The sequence below is a fragment of the Carcharhinus amblyrhynchos genome, chromosome 14 (assembly GCF_965287045.1).
Source record: "Carcharhinus amblyrhynchos chromosome 14, sCarAmb.v2.hapA, whole genome shotgun sequence".
Lineage (NCBI taxonomy): Eukaryota > Metazoa > Chordata > Chondrichthyes > Carcharhiniformes > Carcharhinidae > Carcharhinus > Carcharhinus amblyrhynchos.
The window spans coordinates 62,162,158-62,168,819 of record NC_137337.1 but is presented as its reverse complement, the minus strand read 5'-3'; the positions used below and the strand labels follow the sequence as shown (position 1 = coordinate 62,168,819).

At 43.7% G+C, this 6,662-nt stretch overlaps 1 protein-coding gene across 1 annotated transcript in view; it reads right to left on the bottom strand.

The window, feature by feature from the left end:
- The window catches only part of dnajc17 (DnaJ (Hsp40) homolog, subfamily C, member 17), a 167,854-nt gene that overhangs the window by 52,414 nt on the left and 108,778 nt on the right, over positions 1–6,662 (bottom strand). The window lies entirely within an intron of this gene.

Genomic DNA, 6,662 nt, shown 5'->3' with positions numbered 1-6,662 from the left:
GGAGGAACTTCTTCACTCAAAGGGTGGTGAATCTCTGGAATTCTCTGCCCGTTGAAGTGGTGGAGGCTGCCTCGCTAAATATTTTTAAGAAGCGGGTTGATGGGTTTTTGATAAGAGAGGGGATTAAGGGTTATGGGGAGAGGGCGGGAAAGTGGAACTGAGCCACGACAGATCAGCCATGATCTTATTGAATGGCGGGGCAGGCTCGAAGGGCCAGATGGCCTACTCCTGCTCCTATTTCTCATGTTCTTATGTTCTTATCTGCCTTTAGACACTATACTAATCTCCATGAAGTTACGATTAAATAATTACTTTCATAGACAGAACCACACTGTGTATGTAACTTAAAGTTTAGTTTTTTTTTATATGTTTGTGACTAGATTAACGGGAGCTGCCACTCAATAAGGTGAGCAATAACCAGCAGTATATTACAGTTGTAAACACTGCTGAACCACATTGTGTTGTCATTGTGACAAAAATAATTTTCCAGAGGTTACATCTGGTATCTTTCCCTTCTTACAATGAGCTAGCTTGTGGCATTAGGATATTCATAATAAAAAGCCATTATTTTCAGAAAGGAACTTGAGTGCCAACAATTAAATTATGCCATCTATTTACCTACAGGTGGGTCCACTACTCAACAACTCGGTTCAAATGTGGCACAGTGGTTAACACTGCTGTCTCACAGTGCCAGGGACCTGGGTAGCTGTGTGGAGTTTGCACGTTGGGTGGATTGACCATGCTAAATTGCCCCTTAGTGTCCGAGGATATGTGGGTTAGGGCAATTAGTGGGATAACTACGTGGAGTATAGGGCTTGGGTAGGATGTTCCGTCAGAGGGTTGGTGCAGACTTGATAGGCTGAATGGCTTCCTTCTACCCTGCACGGATTCTATGATAACGGCTTAAAATGCTGTTGCAGAGATTGTAGCACAGTGCAGTGTGAAAGCTTTACATTAATCCCACTCAGAATGTGAAAAACAATCAATGGCTTACTTATTGATTCAGCCCTTCCAACTTGATTTTTCTGAAGACAACAGTCTCAGTTACAGATCATAAAGGTGAAATTCTTGTTCATAGATCTGGTGCTGCCAGTGGTAGCACAATTTGAGATTAGTGCAGAACGTAAGTGATGACACAAAGGTAGAGTGTAATTTTTTCCCATAGCACATTAGTGCAATTAAACTAAACAAAGTGATTGAGAATGTTTACTTAACTTGCTGTGAAATGGCATGGTTTACACAATGATAAAAGTAACTACTGAACTACTCTAAGCATTCAAAAGGATTTTGAACCTGGCACTGAAAATTCCAACTGATAATGGCCCAGATTCTCCCAAAAAATCTAAGTGCCCAGCGGGCAAGAAAACGGGAGGTTTTCCCATTCATTTTTTGGGTGTACTTACCGGAAAGAATGCCCGGCACTGTGCATCCCAGCATGCCTCAGGGAGATTAATGCCAGGAAGTGGGGGGGAGGTGGGAGCTTATCCCATTGGAGAGGCCAGCAGCAGAGTGCTGAACGGGTCACTGCACATCAGCCGATCTGCCTCCCCCCTCCCCACTACTGAGCGCCGGCCTACCCAACTCCACCCCCCACCCTGGCCAGCCCCAATTGCCAGCTTGGCATGGTTTGGGGTTTGCCCCATCCCCGGGGCAAACCCCAAACCTCCTGCCTCAATGGCCTCTGTCCCCACCACTGGGGTGACCACACATGCCCCTGTTTATGGGGCTAGTTGTAATCCCTGCTGGTGGGAATCTCTCCTGGCTGTGCGAGTGGAGAGATGCTAGCTGACCCGGAGATTACAGTCTTGAACTCACAAATCTCGTGGTAATAAGCCCTGCGCTGATTTCCAGCACGGGGCTGATTACGTGAAAAAAAAGGGCCTGGGAGACTCTTGGCCGGATGACAGCTAGAGGCACCCACTGAGCTACTCAAGCAGTGCAGCAGGCTGGGAAAATCCTGGCTATCATTTGAGATAGTAAAAAGTCTCACAACCCCAGGTTAAAGTCCAACCAGTTTATTTGATAGTAAATCCACAAGCTTTCGGAAACACTGTTCCTTCGTCAGGTGTGTGCAAGGTTCTGATCAGAGAAGGGCATATAAAGTCACACACAGTTTACAGAATACTTTTTTTTAGTTTACTTTATTCCAATCCAATCAAGTCAAATTAAAGCCAATTCAGAGTCCCAACAAGTTGGGACATTCCCGATCCAAGCTGACAAGACAGGGCTCTCACCTCCTGTCTTGAGCTTGATCTACATGATCCAAGCTGGTTGGAGTAGGTGTAGCTCCTCCTCCAAGGCTTGATCTCATTTGCATCTTAACCAAAAGACCGCGATGCCGCTTGAAAAAATTGCTTCAAATGAAGCTGAAATGTAACCTAATGACTTCAACCAAGTGCAGCATGTCGATAAGAACAGATACTACACTTGATCTTAGCCAAGAAACTGTTACATTATCTGTAACCCCCATGACATGCCTGAAATTGCAACATCTCACTTACTGTCCTGTCTGGAGACAATACACATCTCTTTAACCTCTGCCTAATGCTCTCTCCACTCACATTGTCTGCATCTTTAAGACTTGAATAGCAGGTTAGCTGTAAAGTCTCTCATTCTAATCAGTATTCTGTAAACGGTGTGTGCCTCTATATGCCCTTCTCTGATCAGAACCTTCCACACACCTGGTGAAGGAACAGTGTTTCTGAAAGCTTGTGGGTTTATCATAGAACCCTGCAGTGCAGAAACAGGCCCTTCAGCCCATCGAATCTGCACTGACCACAATCCCACCCAAGCCCTACCCGCATATCCCTGCACATTTACCTGCTAATCCCTCTAACTTATGCATCCCAGGACACTAAAGGGCAGTTTTAGCATGGCCAATCAACCTAACCTGCACATCTTTGGACTGTGGGAGGAAACTGGAGCACCTGGAGGAAACCCATGCAGACACGAGGAGAATGTGCAAACTCCACACAGACAGTGACGTGAGCCAGGAATCGAACCCAGGTCCCTGGAGCTGTGAAGCAGCAGTGCCAACCACTGTGTTATCATGCTGCCCCAACCACTGTGCTACCACTGTTTACTATCAAATAAACTGGTTGGACTTTAACCTGGTGTTGTGAGACTTTTTACTGTGTTTACTCCAGTCCAACACTGGCACCTCCACATCATTATTTGAGATGACATGCTTGGTTACAGTTTTATATGAACTACGCCACACAGCACTTGTTGTGAGCCCTGTGGAGGAGCTCTGATGCTTCCATAGCAGTCATGCGGTGTTGGACTGGGTAAACACAGTAAAAGGTCTCATAACAGCAGGTTCAAGTCCAACAGGTCCTGTCTGGAGACAACACACATCTCTTTAACCTGTGCTTCTCCACTTACATTGTCTGTATCTTTAAGATTTGATTATCTGTAAAGACTTGCATTCCAACCATTATTTTGTAAATTGAGTTTGTGTCTTTATATGCCCTGTTTGTGAACAGAACTCCCACTCACCTGTGTTAACCTCTAATATTACATGTTGTGATTATTGGTGAATTTGAAACTTTTTATTTTTAAAGTCAAGAATTTTTGCAATAATTGAGACCAGCAACATGCCTAATGACTTGAAAGTCACCTGCTGAGGACCAGCACAAAAAAATTGCTTCCCTCTTATGAGGGCAGCTAGGAACCTGAACAAGTTAGTATGAGGAAACAAATGCATAAAACTCCGAAAGCTACTGGCTTTTGCTACCAAATAAACCTGTTGGACTTTAACCTGGTGTTGTGAGACTCCTTACTGTGCTTCCATAGCACACAGAGGACCTCTAGTGGTAAACAAACTGTTACTACAGCAGAGCACTCAATCCTCCATCAGTACTACTTGTTCCAACAGGACACAGAAACTCAGCTACAAATATTGACGGATTGTCTCTCCAAGTCTGTAATGTGTTCTCCCTCATTATAACTGTCAAGAAAACTGTGGTCAAGATCTTCCATTGTCAGCAGCAGTGAATATTGAGGTGTTTGCCACTGTTGCATTTTAGGAAGTCCTGATGCGAATGGGCACAGTAATTACCAGTAGATTTGAGTTGCCTGAGATCCTGTATGAATGTCTCCTACATCAATTGCTATGGAATTGAGTTACATGCAAGTTACTTACCCAGACAGTTAACTGTTTACACGGTTTAATCACTTGTGTAATTCAATGATTAACAGTTTGGCTTAAAATCCCCACATTTCCAACAAATCGCCAATCTGAGTTCCCACCCATCAACCCATTCAGACCCAAGCCCCTCTCCCTACTCATTAGCCAACCTCCTGACTCACTTCTTTGTTTATAATGCCTGCATTTCTCAGCACCTTCTTCTATGGTTCTGAAGCATGAATCACTTACAACCATTAAGAAGGAAAATGCAACAAGTTTCATCTTCAACATCTGTGGTGTTTTGTTGGTATCTCATAGAAGAACAAAACCAAAAATGTGACAATCTTCTCAAAGGCAAGCACCAAGTAAGCAAAGGCCACTTCGATAATTTGGGCACATTCACAGAATGGAAAATGGACGCTTGCCCAAGGATATTTTGTAATGGTGAAGTAGCCAGCAACAGAGGAAAATAGCAACATTACCTGTGGGCTGGTGCGTGCCACCATAATGATCAGTGGCTATGGCAGCTTGACAACAGGTGCCAACAACAAAAAGAAACCCTGATAACCTCATCTTTTGCAGCACTTGAATATGTGCAGCTGTTCTGCACACATTGATCTTGCATACGGAAGGGCATCATATGAAACTATTCCATCATCGATGGTTTTGGTACAGTCCATCATTCCTGTGGATGGGAGGATGCTGCCACTGCCAACAAACAGGACATGAACATTTCAAAAACGTCAGCCACTTTTCTCCCATGGTCATTTTAGGTTATTGTGTCCTTTATAAAAGCTCACTTGAAAATTAGAATGTAACTAATATGTTAAACATATTAATACTACGTGCAACTGATGAATCAAATAAACTTGTTAAACGTCAAGTGTTAAAATAAAGATTCATAACACAAGTCTATATTGATTTTATGCTTGAATATTTGACAGAAAAATATCCACTGTGTGTAATACTAAAAAATTCTTTTAATTGGGATAGCTAGCCTGATGTCCTAGGTCAACACTACGTTTACAGGACTAGCAGCACTCCGAAGTTCTGATCAGACTTTTCCTGAAGGTTGTAATTTTCCTCCTTGTATTTTAATTCTACACTTTGCAACTGTCACAGCTCCACGAAAAGAAAGAACATAAGAACATAAGAAATAGGAGCAGGAGTAGGCCATCTAGCCCCTCGACCCTGCCCCACCATTCAATAAGATCATGGCTGATCTGTCGTGGCTCGGTTCCACATTCCCGCCCTCTCCCCATAACCCTTAATCCCCTTGCCTATCAAAAACCTATCAACCCGCGCCTTAAAAATATTGAGCGAGGCAGCCTCCACCACTTCAACGGGCAGAGAATTCCAGAGATTCACCACCCTTTGAGTGAAGAAGTTCCTCCTCAACTCCGTTCTAAACCGCCCCCCCCTTTATCCTGAGGCTGTGCCCTCTAGTCCTACTGTCCTTTCTGAGCGGGAAGAGCCTCTCCACCTCTATCCTATCCATCCCATTCAACATCTTATACGTCTTTCTGTTTTATTCTTCATCTACTTTCTCTTCACTAATTCTGAGTACCTTTTCTGCCATACTATTCTCTCTTTACACTGACCCCAACCTGTCACCTCTGCACACAAGATTCTCTCTCCCAACTCTGCCCCATTCTCCGATGCTATTCCCTTCTATTTTTCGGTGATTTTCCTGACTCCACTTCCTTTTGCCTGTACTGCATTCCCTTTGGCATTTCCGTCTTCTCTGCCCACTGCATTACACCTCACTTTCTCTGCTGTTGTTTCTAATCTTAGTGAAGAGAAAGTTTGTGACATTTTGTCCTTGTGTCATCCCCATTTCTCAACAATTATAGATTGGCCTGTAGGGGAAAAATGTCAAGTGACATAGAGATTTTTTCACACTGCTTCTATGAACTTTTAGATCCATCTTTGATTTAAGAGAATTGGGGGAAAAAATGCCTAAACAAATTTCATAAATACAATATGGGCAGCATGGTGGTATAGTGGTTAGCACTACCTCACAGTGCCAGGGGCCCAGGTTCAACTCTGGCCTCAGGTGATTGTGGGGTTTGGATGTTCTCCCCGTGTCCGCACGAATTTCCTCCGGGTGCTTCGGTTTCCTCCCACAGTCCAAAGATGTGTGTGTTAGGTTGATTGGCCATACTAAATTGCCCTTACTGTCAGGGGATTAGCATGTAAATACAGGGTTACAGGGACAGGGCCTGGGTGGGACCATTTCAGTGCTGGCTCGATGGGCCGACAGCCTACTTCTGCACTGTAGGATTTTATGATAATTATGCATTGCCTCCCTTTAGTAAGAGTAACAAATTAGTTTGTCATAAGTAGCAAGGCTATTTTACTATAGGAAATTGCTGAGTCTTCAGCTAATGAAAGGACTGAAATGTTACACTTACCTACAATGCCTGAACAATACTCTGAAATCAGAGAGCATATTTATTGAGAAATAACTTGCCTAACCTGAGCAATTGGGAAAGGTGATGGAGTCAGAATAATGATGACTGGAATGAATGGT